Genomic DNA, 12,377 nt, shown 5'->3' on the forward strand with positions numbered 1-12,377 from the left:
GGCGAGCGGCCACGCCCACCATAGCTCCTGATTGGCTCGGAAGGGAAAAGGGGGTGGGGAAACCCGGGCTGCTTGGCTACCGGGAGTCTTTCCTCCCGGTGGGCGGGCCGTCCCTGTCACCGCTCTGGCGCTCAAGGGGAGAAAGAGGCAGGGAGGCGTTAATGGCTCTCAGTGACCACTGACTGAACACTTCAGAAGAGAATTCACTGCCGGGTGAAATCGTGGGCGAGGTGTGTGTGTTAAAGGTACGGTGTGTGCAGAGAACTGAGAGTGGTACACGTTGACCTTACTGTTGGGAGCTATTTGTTGTTGCCGTTCAGTCGCTCAGTCGTGTCCGACTCTTTGTGACCCCATGGACTGCAGCACGCCAGGCCTCCCTGTCCATCACCAACTCCCAGAGCTTACTCAGATTCATGTCCAATGAGTCGGTGATGCCATCCAACCATCTCCTCTGTTGTCCCCTTCTCCCGCCTTCAATCTTTCCCAGCATCAGGGTCTTTTACAATAAGTCAGTTCTTCGCATCAGGTGGCCAAAGTATTGTAGTTTCAGCTTCAACGTCAGTCCTTCCGATGAACACCCAGGACTGATCTCCTGTAGGATGGAGTGGTTGGATCTCCTTGCAGTCCAAGGGACTCTCAAGAGTCTTTTCCAACACCACAGTTGGAAAACATCAATTCTTTGGTGCTCAGCCTTCTTTATGGTCCAACTCTCAAATCCATACATGACTACTGGAAAAGTAATGTCTCTGGTTTTTAATATGCTGTCTAGGTTTCTCATAGCTTTTCTTCCAAGGAGCAAGCATCTTAATTTTATGGCTGCAGTCACTGTCCGCAGTGATTTTGGAGCCCAAGAAAATAAAGTGTATCGGTGTTTCTATTGTTTCCCCATCTATTTGCCATGAAGTGATGGGACCCGATGCCATGATCTTAGTTTTTTGAATGTTGAGTTTTAAGCCAGTTTTTTCACTCTCCTCTTTCACGTTCATCAAGAGGCTCTTTAATTCCTCTTTGCTTTCTGCCGTAAGGGTGGTGTCATCTGCATATCTGAGGTTATTGATATTTCTCCTGGCAATCTTGATTTCAGCTTGTGCTTCATCTGGCCTGGCATTTTGCATGATGTACTCTGTATATAGGTTAAGTAAAAAGGGATAAGGGACTTTTTGAGTTGTATTATAGAAGAGAAAGGGCTTTCCAGCTGATGTAGTAGTATAAAAAGAATTCGCAGGCCAATGCAGGAGATGCAAGAGATGCGGGTTTGATCCCTGGGTGGGGAAGATCCCCCGAAGGAGGAAATGGCTGGAGTCCCTGGGATGGCAAAGAGTCAGATATGACTGAGTGACTGAACACACACTAGGAAGAGAAAGTCATGAGGCAGGAAGAGCATTGTCACAGCCCTGGCAAAAATGAAGGAGCCGAAGGAAGATGGGAGAAAGCGTTATCAGGGGAGAGGTGGGAGGAAAGTGGACACTGAAAGAAGAACAGGTCGTCCCATCTCTGCCCTTATAATGCTTCCTCCCATCATCCTTCTGCCCCTCGTCTCTGCCAGCGCTGTGACAATGTTCTTCCACGTGGTATTCCTGCCTCCTGACTTTCTCTTCTATGTGTGTGTTCAGTTGCTCAGTCGTGTCCGACTCTGCAATCCCACAGGTGTGACTATTTTGCCTAATATTTGTCTAGTATGTATTGAAGGGCCTTCCCTGGTGGCTCAGATGGTAAAGAGTCTGCCTGCAATGCGGGAGACTGGCATTCGATTCCGGGGTGGGGGAGGTCTCCTGGAGCAGGAAATGGCAACCCTCTTTAGTATTCTTGCCTGGAAAATCCCATGTATGGAGGAGACTGGTGGGGTACAGTCCATGGGGTCGCAAAGAGCCGAACACGACTGAGCGACTAACACACCCGCACATGTCTTGAACTTGCTTTGGGACTTTTGAGGCTATTCAAAGAGCTTGACATCTACTTAGAAAAACAAGACCTATGCACAGGCGGAATCAAAGGAATATTTTTAGAGTAACAGAGTGAGAAAATTGAGAGCCTCAGGCCTAAGCGGTGCCTCTGTGAACCTTGTCTGACCAGAAGGTCACTAGATTCTACAACTGGTAGATGCTGTGCATGTTCAGGTAGGCAGTGAGGTCATGAGGTGTGCGAAGTCTGATGACCACCCCACTGCACACTTGGTACCTCCGTATCAGTGAGAGAACTGCTTCAGGTTGGAGTTGGAAGGAATTCTGGAGATCTTTGACACCATCCTGTTATTTTCTCTTCTTCCCATTTTATGGAAGAGGAAACTGAGACCCAGAGAGGGGATTGGAGTTGTCCAAGATCATACAACTAGTTTGGATCAGCAGTGGGACCAGAACCCAGGTCTGCAGATGCAGAACTTGTGTCTCTCAAATGCTGCTTCTCTCTTGTACCCCAGGAGGTGCAAGAGAGCCTGTCAAAGCCTCTGTTGACAGAAGCAAGCACTTCCTCATTCTAGGAGTGATAAACAGAATGGCTGTTGCTTAGTGAACAGCCATTTTATCTTCTGTTACTTCCTTTGCAAGGTTATGTTGTAATATTGTCCACAACAGCAAGCCCAGACACTTAAACAAAACAACAACAAAACATTTGTACATGTCTTCTAGTGATCAGTGTGAGTAATGGTCTTTGATGCTACAGAGCTCATCTTGGGGAAGATAAAATAGGACACCATGACCTTTATTCCTCCTTAGCCTCATAGCCAAAACATAAATCTGCAGATGCAGGTGAGAGGCATTGTAACAGTCTGGAAAACCTGGAAGCTGGGAAACCTAGGTTTCTTGCATTAGACACCACCTTCTTGGGTCCCCTTGGGCAGGTCTTGTCCACTGCCTGGGCCCATTTCCTCATCTAAACAATGAGTTCTCAGTGATATCTGGGGTCCCCTTTCTCCCTTGCTCTCCCCCTCCATAAACTCTATTTACTGGGGCTTCCCTGGTGGCTCAAATGGTAAAACATCTGCCTGTAATGTGGGAGACCTGGGTTTGATTCCTGGGTCGGGAAGATCCCCTAGAGAAGGAAATGGCAATCCACTCCAGCACTCTTGCCTGGAAATTCCCATGGACGGAGGAGCCTGATAGGCTACAGTCCATGGGGTCGCAAAGAGTTGGACATGACTGAGCAACTCCACTTTCTTTCTTTCTTTTTACTTAAAGCAGAAATAGGGTGTGATTGTGAAAGGAGAGAGAAAGAAAATGTGGAAGTGCATTTAATTCAATGATTTTTAAACTCTAGCTTTATTCATTAAACAAATATTTACTATCAATTTATGCCAGGCACTTGGGCATTTTTTTGGCTAAAATGAGATAAGAACCCACCAATGAATAAAGAATGGCATGTCCCAAGTTTAAGGAGTCACATTAGTTCAGTTCAGTCACTTAGTCGTGTCCGACTCTTTGCGACCCCATGAATCAGAGCACGCCAGGCCTCTTTGTCCATCACCAACTCCTGGAGTTCACTCAAACTCACGTCCATCGAGTCGGTGATGCCATCCAGCCATTTCATCCTCTGTCATCCCCTTCTCCTCCTGACCCCAATCCCTCCCAGCATCAGGGTCTTTTCCAGTGAGTCAACTCTTTGCATGAGGTAGCCAAAGTATTGGAGTTTCAGCTTCAGCATCAGTCCTTCCGATGAACACCCAGGACTGATCTCCTTAAGGAAGGACTGGTTGGATCTCCTTGCAGTCCAAGGGAGTCTCAAGAGTCTTCTCCAACACCACAATTCAAAGGCATCAATTCTTCCATGCTCAGCTTTTTTAACAGTCCAACTCTCACATCCATACATGACTACTGGAAAAACCGTAGCCTTGACTAGACAGATGTTTATTGGCAAAGTAATGTCTCTGCTTTTGAATATGCTATCTAGGTTGCTCATAACTTTCCTTCCAAGGAGTAAGCATCTTTTAATATCATGGCTGCATTCACCATCTGCAGTGATTTTGGAGCCTAAAAAAATAAAGTCTGACACTGTTTCCACTGTTTCCCATCTATTTCCCATGAACAGATGCCATGATCTTCGTTTTCTGAATGTTGAGCTTTAAGCCAACTTTTTCACTCTCCACTTTCACTTTCATCAAGAGGCTTTTGAGTTCCTCTTCACTTTTTGCCATAAGGGTGGTGTCATCTGTATATCTGAGGTTATTGATATTTCTCCCAGCAATCCTGATTCCAGCTTGTGCTTCTTCCAGCCCAGCGTTTCTCATGATGTACTCTGCATAGAAGTTAAATAAGCAGGGTGACAATATACAGCCTTGATGTACTTCTTTTCCTATTTGGAACCAGTCTGTTGTTCCACGTCCAGTTCTAACTGTCGCTTCTTGACCTGCATATAGGTTTCTCAAGAGGCAGGTCAGGTGGTCTGGTATTCCTATCTCTTTCAGAATTTTCCACAGTTGATTGTGATCCACACAGTCAAAGGCTTTGGCATAGTCAATAAAGCAGAAATAGATGTTTTTCTGGAACTCTCTTGCTTTTTCCTTGATCCAGAGGATGTTGGCAATTTGATCTCTGGTTCCTCTGCCTTTTCTAAGACCAGCTTGAACATCTGAAGTTCATGGTTCACGTATTGCTGAAGCCTGCCTTGGAGAATTTTGAGCATTACTTTACTAGCGTGTGAGAGGAGTGCAATTGTGGTGTAGTTTGAGCATTCTTTGGCATTGCCTTTCTTTGGGATTGGAATGAAAACTGACCTTTTCCAGTCCTGTGGCCACTGCTGAGTTTTCCAAATTTGCTGGCATATTGAGTGCAGCACATTCACAGCATCATCTTTCAGGATTTGAAATAGCTCAACTAGAATTCCATCACCTCCACTAGCTTTGTTCGTAGTGATGCTTTCTAAGGCCCACTTGACTTCACATTCCAGGATGTCTGGCTCTAGGTGAGTGATCACACCATCGTGATTATCTGGCTCGTGAAGATCATTTTTGTACAGTTCTTCTGTGTATTCTTGCCACCTCTTCTTAATATCTTCTGCTTCTGTTAGGTCCATACTATTCTTGTCCTTTATTGAGCCCATCTTTGCATGAAATGTTCCCTTGGTATCTCTAATTTTCTTGAAGAGATCTCTAGTCTTTCCCATTCTGTTGTTTTCCTCTATTTCTTTGCATTGATCGCTGAGGAAGGCTTTCTTATCTCTCCTTGCTATTCTTTGGAACTCTGTACTCAGATGCTTATATCTTTCCTTTTCTCCTTTGCTTTTTGCTTCTCTTCTTTTCACAGCTATTTGTAAGGCCTCCCTAGACAGCCATTTTGCTTTTTTGCATTTCTTTTCCATGGGGATGGTCTTGATCCCTGTCTCCTGTACAATGTCATGAACCTCCGTCCATAGTTCATGAAGCACTCTATCAGATCTAGTCCCTGAAATCTATTTCTCACTTCCACTGTATAATCATAAGGGATTTGATTTAGGTCATACCTGAATGGTCTAGTGGTTTTCCCTACTTTCTTCAACATAAGTCTGAATTTGGCAATAAGGTGTTCATGATCTGAGCCACAGTCAGCTCCCGGTCTTGTTTTTGCTGACTGTATAGAGCTTATCCATCTTTGGCTGCAAATAATATAATCAATCTGATTTCGGTGTTGACCATATGGTGATGTCTATGTGCACTCTCTTGGCAAAACTCTATTAGCCTTTGCCCTGCTTCATTCCATATTCCAAGGCTAAATTTGCCTATTCAGTTCAGTTCAGTCGCTCAGTCGTGTCCGACTCTTTGCAACCCCATGAATCACAGCACACCAGGCCTCCCAGTCTGCCGGGAGCCAGTGTGAGGAACTCCACCCATGGCAAAGGTCATGAGCAAGGAGGCTCGGCATACGCAAAGGCGGGATCGAGCTTCAGGAGTCCCCCTGGAAATTCTCGAGCACCTACCCCCAAAACCAGAGTCTGCCTACTTTACTGCTTTGTGCTCTCACCTACACCTCTGACTTTATGGGTGGCTGTCCCCCACCACCTCTCTCTGAAAAAGTTAACTTACAGCTCCAGTTAATAAAGTTCCTGGGCGTGACAAGAGTGTTTCAACCTATATACTCCTTTGGAAGTCCTCTAGCCAGCCTGAACAGGTTCTTCCGGCCACATGTGATTGTTCACAGCCTCCCAACCGTGAGAGGCATGAGATGTTCTAAACTGTCTAAATATGGATTCCTTTGAGCAGTTAGAAGATTGATTAGAAATTGTATTGGTGAAGGGTTTTTCACTTGTTGGGCCAATGTTTGCTGCTAAGTTTCCATATCCCTTACCACTGTGTCCCTGGCAGTGTATTGATTAATATAATTGGTGTATAGGAATGTAAGTAGTAGCTTTAATGTTTGTGACCTTGGACCCTTGAGTTAATTCTTTTCTTGTTATAGCCCACCACACCTTTGCCCTATAGGAATGCAACTTTATCTAATGCTTTCAGAGGGTGGTGCCTGACTTTAGAATAATCACCTTTAGAGAAAAACAAGTTTTCTGAAGAAAGGGTCATAAAATGTTAACAGGCCCCCTGGCCAGAAGATGATGTAAATCACCTAAACTTTTGCATATGATATGTTTGAAAGCCTGGCTTCGGTAAGGATCAAGGACTACTGACCTTCCCCCATTATCCTTTATGCACAACTTAAGGTATTAAAAACTAGTTTGGAAAATAAAGTGCGGGCCTTTTTCACCGAAGCTTGGTCTCCCCATGTCATTCTTTCTCTCACCTTCTGGCTGAATTCCCATCTGGAGGCTCGTCAAGCCTACTAATTATGTCTGGGCTTCTAAGATCTGACTGGGGACGCCTTAGTGTCTCCTCTCCTTCGGGAGAATGGGAGGATGCCTGCAGCCTATGTAGGTGACGCAAATTCCTTGTCTTGGAATTTTATTAGCTTTCCATGTAAACCAAGTTATTCAGCCTCTTTTTTTCTTCACTGAATTTCTTCGCTGAGCTATCCTTATTTAACCACTCTTCATATCTTTAATTAACATTTAAATAAGCTATTGTTTCCTGATCGACACCCTCCCTACTTAGAATTCCCTGGATCCACCAGGGCTGGACCCCAGCACCTGTCCCATCACCAACTCCCGGAGTTTGCTCAGACTCACGTCCATCAAGTCAGTGATGCCATCCAGCCATCTCATCCTCTGTCATCCCCTTCTCCTCCTGCCCCCAATTCCTCCCAGCATCAGAGTCTTTTCCAATGTTAACTCTTCGAATGAGGTGGTCAAAGTACTGGAGTTTCAGCTTTAGCATCATTCCTTCCAAAGAAATCCCAGGGCTGATCTCCTTTAGAATGGACTGGTTGGATCTCCTTGCAGTCCAAGGGACTCTCAAGAGTCTTCTCCAACACCACAGTTCAAAAGCATCAATTCTTTGGCACTTAGCTTTTGAAAGGTTGTTGTTGAATCACACGAAGACACCAGGATTCTTGGCCCCCGGAGGAGAAGAATTTTTTATTAAAAATTAAAGTTTTATTAAAGTATAAAGGAGATAGAGAAAGCTTCTGACATAGGCATCAGAAGGGGGCAGAAAGAGTACCCACTTGCTAGTGTTAGCAATGAAGTTATATACTCTCCAATGAATCCAAAGAATGTCTAGAGGTTGTAAAGACCTCACCAGACCTACTCCCATAATTTACATTTTAAGATAACAGAATTAGCCAGAGGGCTTAATCCAGTGACTGTCCTCAGGCAGGATACATTATTGTTATATAATCCCTGTAAAGACCAGGTCTACTCCCATAATTTACATTTTAGGATAACAGAATTAGCCAGAAGGTTTAACCCAGAGACTGTCCTCAGGCAGGATACATTGTTATATAATCCTAAGGAATGTAGAGAAGGAAAAAAAGTTTGTCTTTCTTTCTCCTTGAGAATTCCAGACCCCTCTCCTCGGAGACCCCTAGACTCCTTATCAACCTGCCTAGGAAATGACTCTCTCATTCCCCCCTTTTCTTTTAGGAGAATTATGTTGCCTAGGGAAAGGGGCGTCATTCTCGTTCCATAACTGCTTCCGAGCCGACAAGGGGCGTTGTCCCTAAATTGGTGAGGCAACATATTCTCCTAATCCTCATATTGAGGATATCTGATCCAGGGGCCCCAAATAGTAGTTGGAGGAAGCTGCAACAGTAGCAGGAATTTGAGCAACCATTTGTAACTTAAAAGCATTCATGCGGCTAGAAACAAGTCCAGTTATACAGTTACAGATGCAGGCAACATAGTCATTAAAACAAGTTAAAATCGAAATTAAAAGTCACATTATGTCCATAGTTAAAGTGCAACGTGTTGCACCAGTCCATTTTAGGGTTAGGGTTAGGGTTCAGATGAAGAAGAGGCACAGCATGTGATTGTTGTCGAAGGTATTCACAGACTTTGAGAAAGTCTTTTCCTTGAAGTGGAGATGTCCACCTCCGGAAGCCTTCCACTGATGAAGAGGGGAGTGCTCCACAGACCCAGCATTTAGACCGATTGTGGAATGCAGCGTAGGAGTGAGCCCAGAATAGGAAGGCACTGTCTTGAGGATCAAACCGCAGACTCAGGATTTTTGGAGTCAGCAGAAGTACTCACATAGATTATCAGGCCCATCTGCTGCCTTTTGCTTAACTCTAGAGCTCGGGTCAGAGCCACAAGCTCCACTAACTGAGCACTGGTTCCCTGGGGAAGAGATTTTGCTTCCAAAACCTGTTCAGCAGTCACCACGGCGTAACCTGCTTTACACTTTCCATCCCAAACAAAAGAACTGCCATCTGTAAATATTTCCATGTCAAGATTGTCTAATGGGGTATCCTTTAGATCCTCCTGAGCTGCATAGTTTAAAGTTAGGAATTGAGAACAATCATGACCAGGTGTTTCATTTTCCTTCTCAGGACGGAAAGTGGCAGGATTTAAATTTCCACAAACTTTAAGCTTAGTTACTGGTCCTTCTAACAATGACTGATATTTAAGAAGCCTACTGTCTGTCATCCAAATAGTAACTTTAGAATTTAAGATTCCACTCACATGAGAAGTCAGTAAAGTAAGTTTTCGTCTATTAATTATTTTTAAAGCTTCAGATGCTAATAAAGCCGCTGCCCCAATTACTCTTAGGCAGTGGGGCCACCCACGTGAAATTACATCTAATTCTCTGCTTAGATAAGCAATAGGTTGCTGGTGAGGTCCTCGGGGTTGTGTCAAAACTCCCATTGCCACACCTTTTCTTTCAGTGACAAACAAATTAAATTCTGACCCTGTGGGCAAGCTCAGAGCTGGAGCTTGCAGGAGAGCAGTCTGAGGAATCTTAAAGCCTTTTGAGTTTCTGGAGACCAAACCAGTTTGTCGGTTTGGGCCTGCTGAGTTTCAGCTATAAGTTTATATAAAGGCTGGGCAAGTTCCCCATAACCCGGAATCCAAATGAGACAGTAACCTGTGATTCCCAAAAATCCTCTCAATTGTCTTAAAGTCATAGGTAGGGGATGATTTAGTATAGGTTTAATTCTCTCAGGGCCTATGGCCCGAGTTCCTTCTGATATGATTAGGCCCAGATATCTAACCGATTGTTGACACAGCTGAGCCTTTTCTCTTGATGCCTTGTAACCACAGCCTGCCAGAAAGTTTAAGAAATCTTCTGAGGCTCGCGAACAAGCTTCCTCTGTCTCAGCACAGAGCAAAATATCATCTACATATTGTAACACCACCGCTTCAGAGCTATTAAAGTTTTGTAGATCCCGTGACAAACTGTCCAAATAAGTGAGGACTGTCACGAAATCCTGAGGCAAAACTGTCCAGGTTAACTGAGAAGCTTCCTGCATAGGGTCTTTCAAAGGCAAATAGAAATTGACTTTCTTCTGCCAAAGGCACCGAATAGAAGGCATCTTTCAAATGGACTATTGAAAAATATTTGGCTCGTTCAGGAATTTCAGACAATAGAGTATAAGGATTAGGCACCACGGAGTGTAAAGGAACTACAGCCTCAGTTATTATTCGTAAATCTTGAACTAGTCTCCATTTACCATTTGATTTCTTTATACCCCAAATAGGAGTGTTGCAAGGACTGTTACAGGGAATTAGTAGTCCCTGCTCCTTTAAAATTTCGATGATGAGTTTTAACCCTTCCTTAACCTCAGGTTTCAGTGGATACTGCTTCTTATGTGGGAATACGTGCGGGTCTTTGAGCTTAACAACTACAGGAATAGCATTTTGTGCTCGGCCCACAGATTTTCCATCAGCTCATACCCTAGGATTTACATTTTGTTCAACTAAAGGGAGAGAAAGGGAGGGCTCCATATTCATGAAAACAGAGGCATGGACCTTGCTCAGTATATCCCTTCCCAAAAGGGGTGAGGGAAATTCTGGCACGATCAGAAACTCGTGTGAAAACAGCACAGAATCCCAGTTGCAAGATAAAGAATAACTGAAATAATACCTTTTGGCTCGTCCAGACAGTCCTATTATGGAAGCAATTCAGGAAGAAAGTGGGCCAGGGGCTTCAGTAAGCACTGAATAAGTTGCCCCAGTATCTAAAAGGAAATCGATGGGTTGGCCCCCCACAATTATTAATACCCGGGGTTCCTCAGGTGTAATTAGGACGGGAGCTTGTGTGGGGACCCCCGGGCACCTTCAGTCCTGATTGTCTTGAGAGTCTGACCCCGGAGACCTACGCCTCTGGGGGCAGTCTCTCTTCCAGTGTGGTCCTTTGCAGACCGGACATGGAGCCAGGGGCAGCTTAGATGCCTGAGGGCAATCCCGCTTGAGGTGCCCCTCCTTTCCACAATAGTAGCAAGCCCATCCCTTTTCACCTGGGTCCCTCTGGGCATTTTTCTCAGGATGTTTAAGAACGTTTTTCATAGCCATGGCAAAGGCTTCCGCCTTTTCCTTCATCTTTTTTTGCCTTTCTTTCTTTTCCTCATATTCCCTACCATAATAGACTGAGCCAGTTGTAACAGAGTATCTAAAGACTGATTTGGTCCTTATTCCCATTTTAATAGCTTATGGCGGATATCTGGAGCCAACTGAGTGAGAAATCTATCCTTTAAGATCACTTTTCCCTCTTCACTTTCAGGATCAATCTCAGTGAATCTGCGAAGGCCTTCTCTTAGTCTGTCTAGGAGTTTACCAGGAGCTTCCTTCTCCTGTTCTATGTCTGCTAATTTGCCATAGTTTAAAGGCTTAGAACGCGCCTGCCTAAGTCCCTCAAGAATACATCTAACAAAATGACTGATCCCATCTTCCTTTAGCTGTGTTGTAGTCCCAGTCTGGTTCTATAGTTGGGACCGCCTGATTCCCAGTGGGGAGGGCCCCTATCTCGTTCTCCCTCTTCCCTACTGATTCATTACCAAGCCACTCATCTCCATAAGTAACCGCTTTTCCCAAAACTCGAGTCTTTGACTCGGGAGTCAGCGTTTGTCCCAAGATATACATCACATCCTTCCAAGTGAGGTCATAAAGCAGAGTAACACCTTTAAAAGCTCTAATATATTTTTCTGGGTCCTCTAAATAGTCTCCAAGATCCTCCTTGATTCTTTGTATTTCTTGATAAGAAAAAGGCTTATTAACTCTCACAGACTGATTGTTTCTCCCGGTGGGTGTTTCATAAAGAGGCAACAGCTTGTGTGGCTGTTTCTCAGTCTCTCTGGCTGCTTTGCACATATGATCCCAGGGATAGATTTGAGAAACCAGTTTTTCTTCTTCTCTTTGTCTCCTGTCCTTCATCTCATCTCTTACTTCAATGGTCTGAGTTTCTACTGAAACCAGAGTAGTCTGAGGTGTACTGAGATAGGAGTTGCTTGGACCTCCATGTGGGCAGTTTGAATCTCAGTTTGGATTTCCACTGAGACCAAGGCAACCCTTCTGAGGGGGGTTCTCTGGCTTTCAGTTTTCTCAGCTTGGAGCCCCAGGTACGGGGGCAAAGTAGGAGGACAGGAGGGAGCTGAAGGTTTCACGCCCAAATCTATACCCTTAGGACACAAGTCTGGCATATTTCGCAGAGAGAAAAAGGGCAACACTTCTAACCATTTCCCTTGTTCCTTACAGAACCGGTCTAATTGTAGAACAGTATCATACCCTCCAACTGGCCACCATTCGCCGTCCTCCAATGGATACCATGGCCATGCAGTATCACATAGGACGACCAGGTGTGTCTTCTTTAAGCCCTGAGGGTCACATCTATCCCAGTTTTTCAGGATGCAGTTCAAAGGAGTGAGGCTGGAATTGTTAGCTCCCATCTATAAAAAAGAAAAAAAGCGACCAGCACCATTTTTCTACCGGAGGCGTCCCTCCCTGCTCTAGATGGGGGTGTAGACAGACTTTACACCAAAAGCTTTTCCTTCCTGGTCGGACTTAGTCTGTCCCTTACCGACGCAGGCGCCGTACTCGTCCCTCCTGGTTCTACCACCGAGATGGGGTGGGGATGTACCAGGGGTAGACCTGAT

The 12,377-nt window shown here is 44.9% G+C and overlaps 1 long non-coding RNA gene across 1 annotated transcript in view; it reads left to right on the plus strand.

The window, feature by feature from the left end:
- The first annotated feature begins 113 nt into the window (after window positions 1-113).
- Window positions 114-12,377, plus strand: part of LOC138990796 (uncharacterized) — a 33,777-nt gene continuing 21,513 nt past the window's right edge. The window contains exon 1 of the long non-coding RNA XR_011466910.1: window positions 114-245. This is a non-coding gene — a long non-coding RNA (uncharacterized lncRNA). The remainder of the gene's footprint in view (window positions 246-12,377) is intronic.

Source organism: Bos mutus, chromosome 2 (assembly GCF_027580195.1).
Source record: "Bos mutus isolate GX-2022 chromosome 2, NWIPB_WYAK_1.1, whole genome shotgun sequence".
Lineage (NCBI taxonomy): Eukaryota > Metazoa > Chordata > Mammalia > Artiodactyla > Bovidae > Bos > Bos mutus.